This window comes from Vombatus ursinus, unplaced genomic scaffold (assembly GCF_900497805.2).
Source record: "Vombatus ursinus unplaced genomic scaffold, bare-nosed wombat genome assembly UNPS02014163.1, whole genome shotgun sequence".
NCBI lineage: Eukaryota > Metazoa > Chordata > Mammalia > Diprotodontia > Vombatidae > Vombatus > Vombatus ursinus.
Window position 1 is genome coordinate 438,836 of NW_020953941.1, and position 19,017 is coordinate 457,852.

General features: G+C 35.5%; 1 pseudogene; it reads left to right on the forward strand.

Annotated features, from left to right (window-relative positions):
- Positions 1-7,322: 7,322 nt before the first annotated feature.
- LOC114041006 lies at positions 7,323-8,266 on the forward strand (annotated as a pseudogene).
- Positions 8,267-19,017: the final 10,751 nt, after the last annotated feature.

Below are 19,017 nucleotides of genomic sequence, written 5' to 3' on the forward strand. Positions count from 1 at the left end.
CTCTTTTACCATTTCAGATCAATCTGAATTTCATATGAAGTAGAATAATGACAAATGTGTCTCTTCAGTTGTCAAAACTGGGAGTTTCTCTTTCCTTCTATTATTTAATGGACATCTGCAACAACTTCACAGGGTCAGAAGGTCTAGATGGGTAGCAATCTCCAGAATAAATGGAATGTAAGAATTCATGAGTTCCAGGATGCAGTGAAGTAGTCAAGGAAGTCCTCAAACTTTGCAAATGGAATCTCTCTATCTGTTATACTCTGCACACCTTGACTTAAGTATGTTTGGGGAATTTAATAGTAGATCATTGAAATAAAATGATTGATAAAGAACATGATTGAATTATATTGTTGTTAGGTGAGGGAAGAACAATTAGGGCAGAAACTATCAAAAGAGTCACAAAGGAAATAAAAGAAATACATTTCTCCCTGAACCCCTACTTCTCCATCAGTTGCTGAGATATAAATATTTTGTGGTGTAATTATGTTTCCACTTATTCAGTGTTTATGTCATGTGTAGCCATTGTCCTTTTCCCTTGAACTATTGATACTTTTACCTACAATGGCTCCCTATTACCAAACAAATCATATATATATAATTTTTTGTGCAATATTGAAGGCTCTCCATGATCTTCCTCTGTCCTGTTCATCTTCAGTAACTTACCATTGAGCCACACTGCCCTACTTGCTAATCCTCATGATGATGTGTCATCTTCTTATATTTCCATGTAATTGTACTGACTCTTCATCATGCCTGAAATACTGTCCCACTATGCCTCAAATCTTAGAATCCTTATTATTTAGACTCAGCCATTTCTTTTTCTTTTTTTTTTAGGCCAGTTGGGGTTAAGTGACTTGCGCAAGGTCACACAGCTAGTAAGTGTCAAGTGATTGGTCTGAGGCCAGATTTGAACTCAGGTCCTCCTGACTCCAGGGGTGGTACTCCACCCACTGTGCAAACTAGATTCCCCTTAGACTCAGCCATTTAATGAAAGAAGCCTTTCCTGATCTCCCTCCTTACTGTCCCACTTGGTGCTAGTTTTATTTTCTCTACACTTAACTTCAAACTACTACTTTTATCTTGGATATTTTAATTCATATAAGCTACATCTCCCATTCAAATATAAATTTATTGAGGGCAGGATATTTTTTTTTACTTCTTCCTTATATTTCTTGGTCTTAGCACAATGCCTGACACATGGGAATGAATGGATTTTAACTTAATTTTGTTTGTGTCTTTCTACCTTTATTATTTTTGCTGTTGTTCAGTTGAGTCTGATTCTTTGTGAGTCCTTCTGGTGTTTTCTTGGCAAATTTACTAGAGTAATTTGCCATTTCCTTCTCCAGCTCATTTTGTGGATGAGACAACTGAGGCAAATATGGTTAAGTAACTTGCCCAGGGTCACAGAGCTGCTAAGTGTCTGAGGCTTGATTTGGACTCAGGTCTTCCAGGACTGGTGTTCTATCCACTGCACCACCTAGTTGCCCACTTCTGTTCTATCTGCTCTCTAATTCAGAGGTAGGAAACTGTGGCCTGAGGGTCAAATCTAATTTGCTAGATTTGTCCTGTAGCCCATAGTTTGTTCGACCTCTATGAGTCTGTTTTTCACACGACTATCAAAGCTATTTTACTAAATGCAAGCCTTACAGGGTTACGTAGAAACTCAGTAAACTTTAATGACTGGCTATCATACCTAGGATGGTGGTTCTGAATCACCCTGCATTCTTTTCTATGAGTACTTGTGACACATAGAACATTTAAGTTACTTAGTTAGTAAGTAAGGAAGGAAGAAGAAGGAGGAGGAGGAGGAGAAGGAGGAGGAGGAGGATTCCCAAAAAATTGGACCTCCAGACCTTGACATTCCTTTCTATTCTGTCAAATAGACTCTCATATTCCTCTCTGTATGTGTCTGTTTCTATGTCTCTTTTGTAGTTCTCTCTTTGCCTGTGTCTCTGTTTACCTGTCTGTTTCTGTCTCTCTGTTTGTCTGTCTCTGCATGTCAGTCTCTCTCTTTCTCTTTCTCTGTCTGTCTCTTTCTCTCTCTTTCTCTGTGTCTCTGTCTCTCTCCCCTCATTCTTACAAATTGCAGCCAAAAGCAGTTTTGTAAATTTGCAGATAGATACACTTGCTGTTATGACTTTCCTGATGCCAAGTCAGGAAGATCTGGTAGAATATTATAGCAGAGAGGCAAGACCTAAAAACTGTCAATTTATTATCTGTGTTTCTAAATACAATGAACTTACATCTCTACCACATGGCACCAGGAGGTAACTGTCCATATGCCCTGGAGGGGCATAAAGTTGGACTAATGTTGTTTAATCAAAAAAAAAAGTTATAAACTTCCTCTGGAAGGATCATTTTTTCAGACTGTCAAAGTCTTATAAATACTTCTGCTCACATGTTAGAATCTGCTCAGATGTTCTTTTCCCTTTTTTCACACTGGTGCTTCAGAGAGTTGAATGCTATATTTATTTTACTTTGCAATGCAGAAATGTTCCTCTTTTATTTCTGAGTTACAAATTTATGATGAAAAGATGTGTGTCAATCTTCAGTCACCTTTCCAGTGCTGGGCAAATAATTACTTGTTCTCAGTTTCTTAGTTTCTTCATGATTTGTACTAGTCTTGATCTGTCTATGTCTGCTTTTTAAACACCTGCATTTAATCAGAGTTCTTACTAAAGTAAGCATCTGAAGGTTGTGTTTGCCCAGTAGGTGGAACACAACTTGGCCACTGGTAAGGCATATGACCAGTAGGTATATAGGGCAGTGAAATCTTAAGCTACAGATGTTGGGATACAGATACAGCAACTAGATTCCAGGCTAATTATACATTACCAACTTTTTATCATATTTAATAGTTACTGGTCAGGAAATATGATTTGATCAGTGGTCATTTATAATCTCTGTGCTAAGTGAAGTTATAATGATGACTTCAATTCAGCTTGATTAATTAAGGAGTACTGGATATAAGGGACTGATTTAAACATCACCCTGAAATCCCTTGGATTCATCATTCAACAGCAGTAAGTTTTCTAACACATTACCTTACTTCATTTTCTAGAAGAGACAAAATGTGTATATGTACTTGTGTGTGTATATGTGTGTGTATGTCTGTGTGTAAATATTGTTAATCTGGTGAGCTGAATGAAGATAAATGACAAGACTGACACTCCTACTGGGTCTCACAGATGTTGTAAGGATTATATTTAATGACATAATGTAGGTCTTAAAGGAAGGCAGTCAGAAAATGTGTCTCTTGAAGATGCTTCATCCTTTATTGATTGATATGTTAATTCTAATTTTGTCTCTTTTATTAGAATTTCTAACTTTGTAAGTTACTTCCTGAAACTGCCTCACACATTTTTAATCATTTCATTTCTCTCAAGTTAGGAGGGAGATGATTCTTTTTTTTTTTGTTTTCTTTTGTTTATAGGCAATTGGGGTTAAGTGACTTGCCCAGGGTCACACAGCTAGTAAACGTCAAATGTTTGGTCTGAGGCTGGATTTGAACTCAGGTCCTCCTGACTTCAGGGCGGGGGGCTCTATCTACTGCGCCACCTAGCTGCCCCTGAGATAATTCTTAAAAGGTAATATATTGTACTTCATAATGGTAATTTTGCCAGACTGGACAAAATTAGAAACTGAGTTTGTATTCCAGAGATAGAATACCAATCAATGTCGTTCACTAAGCAAGAATTGTGCTTGTGAACAATAGAAGGTGTATTCTAAATAAAGCACCTTATATTCTTAATATTTAGGCCACCACAAAAAACAATTTAAATTAACTAAAAGGATGGACAGAAGCAACAATTTTATCATCATCATCATCATCATCATCAACATCATCCCCATTTTATAGATGAGAATATAGAGGCTGAGAGAAATTATTTATTTGTTCACAGTCACACAGCTAGCTCTTCTTTCCAACTGTAGCATTCCTTCCACATTGAGAATTGCTTCTACTCAAAGGAATCCTTTTATTTATCTCATGTATTTGTTTGTTTTCCTTTTCCTTTAACAAAAACATGGAAGGTTAAAGCACAAAGAAATCTTAGAAATAATCTAATTGAGGCCTTCTAAATTTACAGGTGAGAAAATCAGAGAGACAGAGGGGAGTGTTACTTGCCAAAGAACCCAAAGCCAGGAAGTGAAAGAATATGGTTTTGACCACAGGTTTTGTTTTTTGTTTTCCTTTTTTTTTTAATTACAAATCTAGAGTTTTTCCAGTATCCTATGTTGACTCTGCAAAAATTGTAATTGAAATGTTGAATTTTCTTTCCTGGAGTCCCACAGCTGGAAAGTCCCAGAAGTAGAATTTGTAATCAAGCCTATTTCCAAATTACATTTTAAGTCTAATGCCTTTGATCTTTTATCTAATACCTATTAACCTGAAATGCATTATAAGCTTTTGATTTTCCCTGAATTGCTTATTTATATTGATATTTATCTATCCCCTCTCCCTCTTTGATACCTATGATGTAATATTAGGGCGTGTGTGTTTGTGTGTGTGTGTGTGTGTGTGTGTGTGTGTGATTTTCCTATTCTGTGTGTGCAGTGCCTGTTTTACAGGCATTAATTATCACCAAGAACTGTGTCACTGATCCCTCCATGGAGAGGAGGGAAGAATAGAAAAATGCAACGGGATTGAGTTTTTCTTTTGTTAAAATTCTTGGTAAAAAATTCAGTCAATGGAAAGGTTGAAACTTTTGGTTTGGTAGCCATTTGTAACTTTTTATTCACAAATATTGCTCCCCCTCTTAAAGTGGGAAGAACTGGCATAAGCTTTTGAACAACAATAATGATTTCATATTTATGGTCCACTTTATAGATTGTAAAGCATTTACATATTAATTTTCACTTAATCCTCACAGCTGCTTTGTGTGGTGTAAAAGTTCCTGAAGACCTAGGGAGGATTTTTGTGGGAGAACTCCCAATGTAGGCACAGCCAATAACCAATTCAATGTAATCGTCATCATCAGCAGCAGCAGCAGCAGTAGCAGCAGCAGCAGCAACACCATTGTTACAATTGTTGCCTTCTTTGTCACTGATATTTATGCACCCAAACTTAGGCTTACAAATAACTTTACACACATTATCTTCTTTGATCCTCAAACTACATGGAGTAGTTTTCATATTATTCTCCTTTTGAAGATGAAGAAACTAAAGATCTGAGAAATAAAACTGTAGAACACATGAATAATATGAAATGAAGCTAGATCTTGGAGCAGACTACAGAAACCATCCAGTCCAATCTCTCCTTTTCTAGATGAGGAAACTGAGGTCAGAGAAGTTAAATATTAAGTCTAAAGTCACATAATAATGAGAATTAATATTTCTTCAGATTTCTTGGCATTTGACTTATCAGTGTGAGGAATGGATGTTATGGGAAATCTGTCCAATGGCAACCATCCTGTAAAGGATAAGCACCCTTTAAAAGTAGAAAGGTCTAAAGGTGGAATGAAGAAATTGCAGGAGAAAGGGCTTCTCATTCATTGAGGGTCATCAGACAATAACTGTAAGATTAATTATTAAGGTTGTTGTAGGGCAGGGGTATCAAACACATGGCCTATGGATGGTATATGTCCAACAACACACCTGACTGTGGCCCAAACCAAATTAAAATGCAATTGGGAAATATTAAACAAAATAAATGAAAAATATAATAAAACATAACTGATTATACATTTTAAACTGAGTCAGCATGCAACCCATATCGATCTTCATTGTGGATTAGTGGCCTTCATTTCAATTTGATTTGGACACCACTGTTGTAGGGCACGTTGTGCTTTGGATATGGATTGAACTAGCTAGGTGGTACACTGGATAAAGTGTGGAACCTGGAGTCAGGAAGACTTGAATTTAAATACAACTTCAGACACTTTCTAGCTGTGTGACCCTGGGAAGGTACTTAACATTGTTTGCATTAGTTTCCTCATCCGCAGAATGAGTTCAAGAAGGAAATAGCAAAGCACTCCAAAGTTTGCTAAGAAAACCCCAGATGGGGTATTTAAATGTCAAGCACAACAGGAATAACTGAACAACAACAAAAATATACCCTCTGAGGTCCCTTCTAACATGGACCGTTCTAACACTGATATTGCATTTCTTTCTCCTCTCAACTGAAGTGGCTCACCTATGAGTACCACAAAAACCTAGAAGGAGATCTGAGGGAAATTTCTGGCAGTACAATAGGCTCTTACACCTTTTCCTTATGCCAGAGAATCCCCTGCAGTGTCACATTGAATTATAGGAGCTGATTCCATTTTTCAAATATGCCTAGAGTGAGTATAGAATTTTCTGTTTATTTTTTTCTTCCTTAATAGTTTAATTTTTACGCTTTAGACTTAGAGAGAATTTTCACATTAAGTACAACAATGTATAAATGGATAAATTAATGTTTCTGGAGTACTTGTAATAGTAAGAATGTACTTTTTTATTTCTTTAGACAATGCCCTTATTATTTAACTATCAATGAAATAATTATCTCAGTTTGATTCTTGCTGGGAGATAGAAGACCTGGAGAGTGCAAATATTGAGCAATAAAAACATCACTGAACTTTAAGGGATTAATAAAGTCAATACCAATAAATAATAACTTAACACCACTGATAATCAAATTATTTTTAAATCATGTTTAAATATTTAGAAATTGTTTATTTTTAAGACTCAGTTCATCAAAACTAAGTTATATCTGACATCTCTGCTAAGTTCATTCAAGCTATGCCTGAACAAGAGTCTCTTGAAAAACATATACTACCCACGGATATCCAGCATTCATCTGAAAGCTTCTTAAGAGGGAGAATCAATTATGTGACTAGGCACCCAGTTTTGGACAAGCATAAATTTGGGGAAAAAATAATTCATATCCTTGAGCATAAACTCTTTTTCTCTTTCAATATACATATGTATATTATGCCTATATGTACACACATAGCTGAATGTATAAATGAATACATGCATGTGTACATGTACTGGTACATGTATGTACTTGTGTGTATTACGTATGTGTGTGAATTTTCTTCTATCTGATAGCATGTCAAATATTTGAAGACAACAGTTAGCATGTCTTGCCTCAGTTTTCTTCTCCAGGGTAAGCACCCACTATTAAGGCAATTCATCTCCTATCATGATCTCAAAGTGTGTTGTCAATTTACTTCCACATCTCTGGACATTTCTCATATAATATTTTAATAAAAGTAATGAAAATATTCATAACCCTAATGGATGAAAGACATTTTACATGAAGATGACTGCACTAAAATATTTCTTCTAATTTCAGACGTGGAACTTAATCCTGAATATAAAGAAACAAAAGTAAAATGAGGCCTAAAAGCAATGTCACAGAATTCATCCTCCTTGGACTTTCCTAAGACCAAAACATCCAGATATTTTGCTTTCTCTTCTTCTTATTCTGTTATATCAGTCTTCTCACAGGAAACCTTGTCATCCTCATCTCTATCTGTTGCAGTCATCTTTTCCATCAACCAATGTACTATTTCCTCGGTCACTTGTCTTCTATGGATATCTACTACACGTCCAGTGTTACACCAAAACTAATTGAAGATCTTTTAACTGAAAGAAAAATCATCTCCTATGATTATTGCATGTTTCAAATCTTCAGTGTGCACTTCTTTGTCAGTATTGAGGTCTTCATCCTGACTGCAATGGCCTTTGACCGCTATGTTGCCATCTGTAAACCTCTCCACTACATGGTCATCATGAGCAGAAAGAAATGCAACCTTCTCATTTAGTGGCTTGGGCTGGTGGGGCTGCTCACTCCATTCCCCAGTTGTCCATGACTCTGAAGTTACCCTTCTGCGGCCCCAGTGAAATTGATTACTATTTCTGTGACATTTTCCCCTCACTGAAAATTGCCTGCACAGATACCTACACCATTGGTCTTCTTGTTGTCATCAATTCAGGGATAATTGCCTTGGGAATCTTTTTGATCTTGTTTGTTTCTTATGCCATTATATTATGGACCCTACGCACACATTCAGCTGAAGGGTGGCAGAAAGCTCTCTCCACCCGTGGGTCTTATTTCACAGTTGTTGTTTTGTTTTTCATACCTGCAAGTTTTTCCTACCTTCAACCTCCCACCACCTATACAGAGGATAAAGTGTTTGCTCTATTCTATACCATCATTGCTCCAATGTTCAACCCAATAATCTACACTCTGAGAAATACTGACATGAAAAATGTCATGAGAAAGGTGTGGTGTCAAAATATCTGGAGGAAAGGAAATCTAAATGAATTGCATTAGTTTGTCTCTTGTGATATGTCATGAAAGGAAAAATGTGTTGGTTATTGGAATGTAATTTTAGGATTAAATGTTTCTATGAAAGGCCTCTTTTGCACAAATATCAATATTTGAGTACAGGCAGGGTGATAGACATGACTGTAGTGATGAAAATAAAGACAAATACATTATTTAGTGAAGGAAGTTAATTGTGAATATCAAGCTTTTATTCTGTCATATTTTTTTGTTCCTCTCCCAAGTCATGTGTTTTTTAAATGTGTATTATGTCCCAATTTTCTTGTTCATAATATAAGGCTTACATATTATCTTCTGTAAGATATATTAGTTTGCTTCCATTAGAATAATAATACAAAGATACCCCTTGCAACACTGGATCATTATATTGTAAGCTCATTGAGAGCAGGAATTGTCTTCTGTCTCTTTTGCTATCCCCAGAGTTTACTACAATACCTGCACATAGATAATTCTTAATACATCTTTACTGATTGCTTGATATTGACTGATACCATTTTGTGCATTCATGCTTTTACTTTGTAACAGTGTACTGAAAATGAAATCTAAAATAAAAACTAAAAGAAAAACAAAATCAGGGACTGCTATACTCAAAGAATTTCCAGAACTTGAGTGCCGCCAATTTCACTAGACTGCCTATTAACATGAAGAAGTTAATTTTAAATAAAATTTCATCAATGAAACCCTTTTCACTGTTGATAGTTCTTATTTTTGATACTTTCAGTTTTCTTTTTTCTTTTTTTTTAAAAACCAAATTATCCAATGGTTTATCTTTTTCATAAAATCAGCTACAAGTTTTATTTACTAGTTTTTTTTATATAATTTCAAATAGTGAGATTGAGGTAAAAAGAGAGGAATCCAATATTATGATGAATGTTTTTTTAGTTTAATAAACGCTATTTAATAAATGTGCATGATAATTAAGACCTAATTGTATGACCAATAAAAGAGAGATTGATAATTTAGTAACTAATAATGAAATACCAGAATATACCTAATTCCCATAGAATTGATTCCCTTAGAATCTGGGATGAGAATAAATAAGACAAATTAACAAATAGCAGGTGGAAAGTAGAGTTATCACCCCACATAATCTACATACGGGAGTAGTTGATTCCTAAACCCTGTTATGTCTATAACATAAAATAGTATATAAGATGCACAGGAGTGAAAAAAAAACCATAGTTTACTAATTTATCAAAATAATAATTAGCTGATATATAAAAACTGAATGATTTTTAGGTTTGATCATTTTTATCTGGAATAATTTTTATTTGGGAGTTGGTTCCTTTGGAACACCATTGACCTCCACCATTTATCTTCATGTCCTGACTTTTTTACACTATTTTGGTTATTTGCCAGTGTTAATGGATTTTTATTTCCTTTCCTGACACACCTTCTTCTCATTCCTTTACTAGTTATATCTCTCAGAACTACTCCTCCTCCCCATATTTTTTTTCTTTCATATTCACATCATCATGGATATCATTCTATCTCAGTATTTCCACCAAGTCTCCACTGATGTCTCATAAATCTATATCATTAATCCTCATCTCTCATCCAAGCTTTTCCTTATGTTTCTGTGAGTGGTTTTCTGAATTTCCTTTATTACAAAAATAATAACCCAACATTCAAAACACACTTTTTTCTCCCCACTTAAACTCTTCCCTCTTCTCAACTGTTTTTCATGTTACCACCATAAAACTCATGAGCACTACTGATTTGAAACAATGGCACATTTTTGGGGAAATTTTCCTGGTGTGTGTGTTTGTGTGTGTGTGTAAAAACACTTTGGTCAAATCATTTCTATTCTGTGCCACAAGTTTCTCCATCTGTAAAATAATAATGACAATGATGATTATAGTGGTTATGAGGATGATGATGATGATGATGATGATGATGATGATTGGATCCATGATTTTATTGACATACAGAACTCCAAAATGAGGATAGTCCCTGTAGCACTTCAGCTTAACATCTCCTTTGTAACACATAATCTTAGAGAAGTCTTGGAACCCTAAAATATGGAATGACTTACCCAGGATAATGCAGAAAGTATGATTCAGTGGTGGCACATGAACCCAGGTTTTTCTGGGATCATGGCCATCCATTTTGCCAGTCTTTATCTCATGACAGCTTACATTTTATTTGTATATTATATTAAAGTGCATTGAGGACTCATTTTTTATTCCCTTATGTGGTCTTTATAAAAACTATTTAAGTAGCTACAATTATTTGCATTTATTTCTCAGATTCCTTTAGATATAAATGCTAAATCAAACTTGATATGGGATTCAAAGCAGACATAGATGGCCATAATTGACATAGGTGATATAATTTGTTTCCTTACAGTAAAAGCTGTCATTTCTGTATCACTTCAAAGTTTGCAAAGCACCTTACATAATTTTATTTAAGCATTAATAAAACTGTGAGATAGATTTTCCAAGTAATATTTCCCACATTTTACAGATAAGGAAATTGAGCCTTAGATGGGTAAAATGATTTGGCCAGGGCCCCACAACTCAGAATTGTCAGAAGAAATTGAAGCCTCATCAACAGTCCAAGGTCAATTCTCTATCTATTATCATGTGTTCTTTTGAAGCTTACCAAATCCAGGAGGAAGTTTTTTTTTTTAATCCTATGATTGCACTTCCTATATACATTAACACATGCCCTTTTTCCATGTATATGGATTTTATTACCAAAGACAAAATCACAAAAAAAGGTATTAAAAGAAGATAAAGTTGCACTGAAAATGATACATTTATACAGATGAGTTAGATATTTCAGAGCATATTAGGATCATGTTTTTTGGGGGGTTGACTCAATTTTTATATTCTACTCTCTAACATTATGAAAGGCAACATGCTTCTAAAGTGTCATTTCACCACTCTTTCAGGCATGTTTATAAACTTCAAGTATTCCTTCTCATAAATAACTTTGATGGTCAAATGTCTATGGATTAAAACACTACTGGCTAGAAATTCCCCCAATAAACTCATTCCTTACAGTCAATCAAATAATGTTTTGGTACTGTGGTTTTTAAACTGCTAAATTCCCAGCAAGATGGATTTTATGTTTGTTTTATCATTTATTTGTTTTCTCATTCATGGTCTGAAAAGAGCTGAGTATGTCTCATCCAAATTCTGATAAGGTGAAATTTCAACATCCCCACCTTCTACACCATAGTCATTGTTACAAAGAATAGATGAGTAACAGTCTTGCTAAATGGGGTGAACACTCATTCTGTTACAGATGAAGCCAATCTTGTTCATTTACAACAAGCAGACTCATGGGAATTAACAAAACTTTCCCACAAACAATTTTGGGATTCAGTTTCCCTGCACCCAGTTTGCATATATCTGTAGGATTTGAAATACATATAAATTACTGGCAATTCTCACTGCTTTGCTACCTTTCGTTGTGACTGATACATGGTATGGTAACAACAATAATTTACCTATAAAGGCAGAAAGTCAAAATATATTGCCGTATATTCTGAAAGGAAACAAGTTGTTTATTTTTTTTTAATGAAAAAATAATTCCCCAACTCCAGGAGGCTGTGTGAAGCCTACATATTTAAGTAAGAGTGATAATGGAATCTTTAAGAAGGCTCATCTCTGCTCAATCCCCTTTACTAATTTGTTAATATAGAATAACATATTCTAGATGGTGAAAAGAGGAATCAGCATGTAGCCTTGTGACACAGAAGTACTGTGGGGTAAGGTCTTCTGGGACAACCACAGATATTTGCTCAATTCTGTGTGTTCTTGTGCTTTATTCTGATGTGACTGTTCTTCACCAGGAAATAAAACAAGAAGGATCTGCTTCTATAATCCTTAAATGGTATATACACTGAATTGCATTGGTTTTGCAGTTGGTAAGAACATTAGGGAGTGTGCCAAAGATCATTCAGTTACTAGACTCAGTCCCACCTTGACCATGAACCATGATCAAAGAAGCTTTGCTATTATTCCTGGATAAAGAGTGGCATAGTACTCCTCTATGACTTCACTCGATATCTGAAAAGTTTGGACCAAAGTATCCTTCCTTGGCTACCATTCCCCTATTCATGTTATCACCAATATTGGTATGTAAACTTCTTGAATAAAGGGGCAGACTGGGGTGGGGTGCCATTTACATCTCCATTTTTGAGCCCATATAGCAAGAAATCAATAAATTTTTTTTGTCTTCTGTAACTAATTGTTTCATTTATAATCACCTAGAAAGTGTTATGCTTTTCAAAATAGCATTTGGTTCTCACAGGCTGATGAAAAGCGCTCAAATCTTCACCAGGATCCAGTGTGTGGTTATGGGGGTGGGGAGCGGAGACAAATTGAAATTCATATGTTTAAATGGAATAATAAATCTATTTTTCTAGACCACACCTTTTGCATAGCATTTTTCATCTCTGCATTTCTCAGTGTATAAATGAGAAGATTCAACATAGGTACAATCACTGTATAAAATATGGAAAATTCCTTGTTATTATTGCCAGCTCTAGGTGGAGGGACATAAGCGGAGATACAAGGCACAAAGAAAAGGACCATAACCATGACATGGAAACCATAAGTAAAGAGAGCTTTTCTTCTACCTTCTGATGAATATGTTTGAAGGTTATATAATATAGCAATATAAGATGAAATCAAAACCAAAAAGGTAACCAAGGCTACCATCCCAGTATTTGCAATGACTAAGCAATTAACGATACTTGTGTCCAAGCAAACTAGATGCAGGAGGGGTTTTACATCACATGTATAGTGATCAATCTGGTTAGGGCCACAGAAAGGTAAACTAAGAATCATGAATAGCTGGGCAATGGAATGCCAAAAGGCTCCAACACAAGCAAGCAGAATAAATAAGTTACATATTTTTCAGGTTCAAAATTAGGAGGTAGTGTAATACTTTACAGATGGATATGTAGTGATCAAAGGCCATGGACGCTAGGATGAGCATCTCAGCACTACCCAGTAAATGAGCACCGAAGAGCTGAGTCATGCAGCTGTTGTAGGAGATGGTTTTACTTTTGGCAAGTAAGTCCCTGATCAGCCTGGGTATGATGGTGGATGTATAACCCAAATCCATAAGAGACAAGTGACAGAGAAAACAGTACATGGGTTGTTGAATCAGATAACTATAGGAAATGGTAATGAAGATGACAAAGTTGCCCAAAAAGCATTGCTAAACAGCATAGTAAGAAGAAAATAAAACTTAAAAGCTTAATTTCCTTGTTCATGAATAGTTCCCAGAAAACAAATTCTGTGACATTATTCTGCATTGCAATGCACTTGAAGTGTGATGAGTCTGCTCATATATATATATATATATATATATATGTATGTATATATGTATGTATATCATGTGAAATCATACAGAACATCACAATTACCTTTATATTTCATTAGAAATATAAAACCAAATGAAGGTTGTTATGTCAAAAAAAATCTAGTCATAATATTTTTAGATCAAAGTCACCAGATTGTTTTAAATTTAGTCAACTGTAGGTATGTTTTCTAAAATTAAATGTATGTTCCATTGTCTTTTTCATTATTTCAATCCATTTTTTTCTATTCCTTTAAAGATTCAAGATAGCATTCAATGGCATGACTAGTTTAAAAGACTGAAAAGTAGGGTTACAATTCATCAAAAATTAATATTTAACCCAATGCCACTCATTATGCAAGGTGAATGAAAACATAATTGAGCTTAACATTGCTATTGGGTAAGGAAGACACAAAATAAATATCCTATTTTACAAAATGAGATAGAATCAAATATAGCCATTAGTTAGTAGAAATGTAGGTTACAAAAATAATAATATTACTAAAAATGACAAAGTCCCAAAAGAAAATTCACTAACAACCAATTAACAGAGTCAAATAAGTTATTAAAGTCTTTAAAAAAATTGGAGTGAAATTTCCCAAGTTAGAACAGCAAGAAATACCACAAAGCATAGCAAAGCAAGAACAGGTTAGAATTTACATTGGTAAAAGAAGATTTTCAGAAACACTATAACAGGATGTCTAAGAATTAAAAAAAAAAACTGTTATTGCCATTTCTGAAAGGAAGTCATGGACTGAGGAATCAATGGGAACATTTGATGATTATAATGGGGTGAGGGTGTGAATAATTTTGGCAAGCTTCTGGGCAAATGGTATTGAGCAGATGTGTGATCAAACTGGAGGTGTAAGAAAAAGAGAATTAAAGAGAGTAGCATCCTTTTTCCATCATTCAGTCTCTTTGTAACTTTTGACTCTGTTTATGCTTTTCCCCTGGTATTTCCTAGTTGTTTTTCTTCATTTTCTCCTCATCTCTGATCTCCAAATGATTAATCTCTTTCTCTCTGTATGTCTTTCTCTCTCTGTCTCTCTCTCTCTCTCTGTGTCTCTCTTTCTCCCTCTGTCTCACTCTGTCTCTCTCCATCTGACTCTGTCTCTGTCTCTCCCTCTCTGTGTGTCTGTCTCTGTCTCTCTTTCTCTCTGTCTCACTCTCTGTCTCTCTCTCTGTCTCTCTCTGTGTCTGTCTCTATCTCTTTGTCTCTCTCTGTCTCTCTCTTTTTTCTCTCTCTTCTTTTTCACTCTTACCCTTTCTCCCTTCTTTCCTTCTCACCATAGTACAATGTCTAGTATGACTTTGAACACATAATAGAATCTCTCTAAATTTCAATTTTCTCATTTACCAAAGTGTTAATAATAGATACTTGGACCATCTCTCCTTTTATTAGGTTCACATAAAATAGTACAGGAGAATGGGTTTAAGTAAATATAATATAATTTACTATAGAATTTTTATCACTCTACAGAAATATTATGAACTTGATAGCCAACCACCCCCAAATGATGAAGAAAAGAATAAACTGGTTTATATAGGGAACTAAAATATGTCACATTTTCTTAACATATCTAGCTTTACAAAGCACTGTCCTCCTAACTTTCTGTTGAGGCAATCAGTGTAATCCTACTCACTCCTCAGCTGAAGACTTTTATCAACCACTCGAGGAAAGAAATTTGATAATTTTCTTGAGATTGAACAACTGGGAGGATAAGTGAATTTTAAAAGGAGAATGATAATACAGATAATGGAAATATAGGCTGGTTTGTAAAAGGGTGACTGATTACTACGTGATATATGTGTGTGCATTTGTGTGTGTGTTCATGCATGTATGTGTGAGTGTATGTTTTTCCTTAGTCTATTTAGCTCTTCCCTACATTAGGAATTAAAATAAGCATCAAAAATAGGAGTCAAGGTTTACTATCAGTAACTTAACATACCACATAAAGGCTTAAGGAGGCAGATAAATATGGAGATACAGTCTATTTGTGAATGTGTGTATGTGGGGGGGGGGGTAATCTTAAATTTGTTCCATACCAAAGTCAGATACATACCTGGGTGATGTTTGCTCATAAAAAACTAATCCTGGTGCCTTGAATCATGGATTGCTGCTTGGGCAAACAATGCTAACAAAAACAAAGTAATGCAATATCTCAAAAGTAGGTGTGATGTAAGAATATTTCATTCCAAAGTTCTTCACCCAGAAGATGGCCTTTTACATGAGTCTCATTCTGTACACATTCTTTTACTCACTGGTTTGGAATCCAAAGGAGAGGCCATCACATCATCAAAGCCATCACACTGGCCACACATACATACTTATAAAGCATTTCAATTAAATTGTCTTCCAAAGAAACCTTATTTAATAGTCTCTGAATTTAATGGTTTGTGAGCATCTAGGGGATAAATTCCCAGAGAGATGTTGAAGATGCCAAAAGAAAACACCATTATATTTAGAAGCTACATTTTGGTGCCTAGGGAGATCACTTTAAAAAATACTTTTTTGGACATGGCCAAGGTTCTTTCATTAACACATATATCATTAGCCCTATCTTTGTCATTGAGTTACCCTTTGGATTCTACTCCCTTTCCTTCCCACTCCCAATAGCTTAAGAGAATTTCAGAAGTCCTACTGTATATTCCATTTATCCTCAGGATGATTTCGTTTAGGTGATGGTCATTAGGGGAAGAGGAAGTATAGAATATATACAAAAGTGATTGTCCCTAATATTTGAGATCATCTCCATAATACATTTGACTCATATGGAGACACAATCTAGTATTTTAAAAGTAATCATCATTTTACCCCTCACAATTTGACTTGTATTCTTGTTAGCCTAGACAGACAGCTCACAGCTTAGATTGCCCATGAGGTCTTTATCATAATATTCAATTTTCATTCTTTGTTTTCATCTTCCTAAATCTCTGCAGCCTTTGACACAGTTGAATACTTCTCTAATATTTTCCTGCTTGATTTCTATGACAGCACCCTATTCTCTTTCACTTTTACTTTCTTAAATTATCATCCTTTTTTAACTTTATGGACTCAATTTATGATCCATGTCCTGACACTTGAAGTCAATGTTTCCCAAGGTTTCCATGTTTGCCTTCTCAATTAGAAGAGGGAGGAGAGGAGGTAATGAGAAAATTTGAAACTCATTTTTTAAATGTTGAAAATGTTTTTTCAAGTAATTCAGAAAAATAAAATATTTTTGAACCAAAAAAGAATGTAAACAGTCATAAATAACTGGAAAAACATTAATGACTCCTTACTAGATCATGCTATTATCTTAATCTCAGTCTGATTTTTACTAGCCCAGACTAACTGCTCTTGGACATTGCTACCTAGATTAATTTACTTATCCAGTGACACACAGATCAAAGTACTGTATGTTGATTTATAGGCAAATAAAACAATTTAAAAAAAAGACTTTGGTTACGGTAAAAGCCAAGGATCTCAAAGGAAATACTGGAAAACAAAATTGGAAATGAGGTGGTTTCAAATGAACAGATATCAAATTATATTACAAATAAATAATCACAAAATCTATTAGCTGCTGGTTAAGAAAATAGAAAAGTTGATTGGGGAACAGATTAGGTGCAACATATACAGAAAAGCATGAACTCACTTTTATAATATTTAATGAAATCAAAGTCTTCAATTGCTGGAGTAGAGGCTAACTGTTCAACAAAAGTTGCTGGGGACATTTACATTTATAGTATAAGCAGAATCTAGTCTGGGCAATTCTTAGACTGGGGAAAGGAGCCTCTGTCCTTTATCCCTCCATTAAAGTTTAGGGTGACCCATCTTATTGAGAAAACCAATGAGGGAAGTCTGGAAGGAGATGGATTGAACTGTCCAGATTTTTGGAGGGTGCAGAGTCTCATGATTAAACCATGTTCTCAGCAGGAGCTAAAGTCTTTTAGCCCATCTCTTCATTAAAAAGTCCACCAATACAATCTCAGAGGGGGCAGAGCCAAGATGGCAGTGGGAAAGCAGTGACTTGCTGGAGCTCTCGCCCAAACCCTCCAAATACCTATAAAAAATGGCTCTAAACAAATTCTAAAGCAGCAGAACCCACAAAAAGACAGAGTGAAACAAATTTCCAGCCAAAGACAGCCTCGATGTTTGATCAGAAAGGTATATCATGCCAGGCGGGGAGAGGAGTGCAGTGCGGCATGGGCTTGCAGGTCTCAGCACCCCTGCAGTAGGCCTCAGAGGACTAAATCGTGGATACTTGTGGCAGTTTCTAGACTTCTCAACCCACAAACACAAAAGACAACTTAGAAGGTCAGTGGGAAAAGTCTGACTTCGGCGAGAGAAGGAGCTAGGTCTCAGCTGCCCCGGGGCCATGGTGGTTTCCTGAGCTTCCTGCACACAGACTGAGGGGAAATCAAGTGGCTGATCAGAGGAGGATTGCAAGGTTCTCTTTGCCAGTGCTGAGGCAGGAATCTCTTGCTTTACGGGTGCTTGAATCTGATCGCAGTTCTGAGGGGCGGTCCTGGGGCTAGAAGGAGTGCTGGTGTGGTGAAGCTTGTTGTGGCAGTGGACAGAAAACACCTCGTTCCTTATCATAGCACCTTGGAAGAACTAAAACTTTTCAGATCCCTAGAAGTATCTCTGAAAACAACTGTGCAAACCCCCAAAGCTTGGGACAGTACATTCTCCACATTGGAAAGAGACTTTTACCTTAACAAACAGTTTAAAACTCAAGTAATTGGCCAGGATCATGAGTAAGCAGAGCAAGAAGAATCAGACTATATTATCTTACTTTGGTGACAAAGAAGATCAAAACATACAACCAGAAGAAGACAACGAAGCCAAAGCTCCTACATCCAAAGCCTCCAAGAAGAATGTGAATCAGTCCCAGGCCTTGTAAGAGAAGTAGAGGAAAAACTGAGAGTTTTGCAAGAAAATCATCAAAAACAAGTTAGCAGCTTGCTAAAGGAGACCCAAAAAAATACTGAAGAAAATAACACCTTAAAAAATAGCCTAACCAAAATGGCAAAAGAGACCCAAAAAGTCAATGAAGAGAAGAGTGCCCTAAAAAGCAAAATTTGCCAAATGGAAAAGGAAGTCCAAAAGATTACTGAAGAAAATACTTCTTAAAAATTAGAATAGAGCAGTTGGAAGCTAGTGACGTAATGAGAAATCAAGACACTGTAAAACAAATCTGAAAGAATGAAAAATTAGAAAACAATGTGAAATATCTCATTGGAAAAAACAGCTGACCTAGAAAATAGATCCAGGAGAGAGAATTTAAAAATTATTGGACTATCTGAAAGCCATGATAAAAAAAAAAGCCTAGATATCATCTTTCAAGAAATTATCCAGGAAAACTGTCCTGATATTTTAAAACTAGAGGGCAAAATAGAAATTGAAAGAATCCACTGATTCCTGAATGGGATAC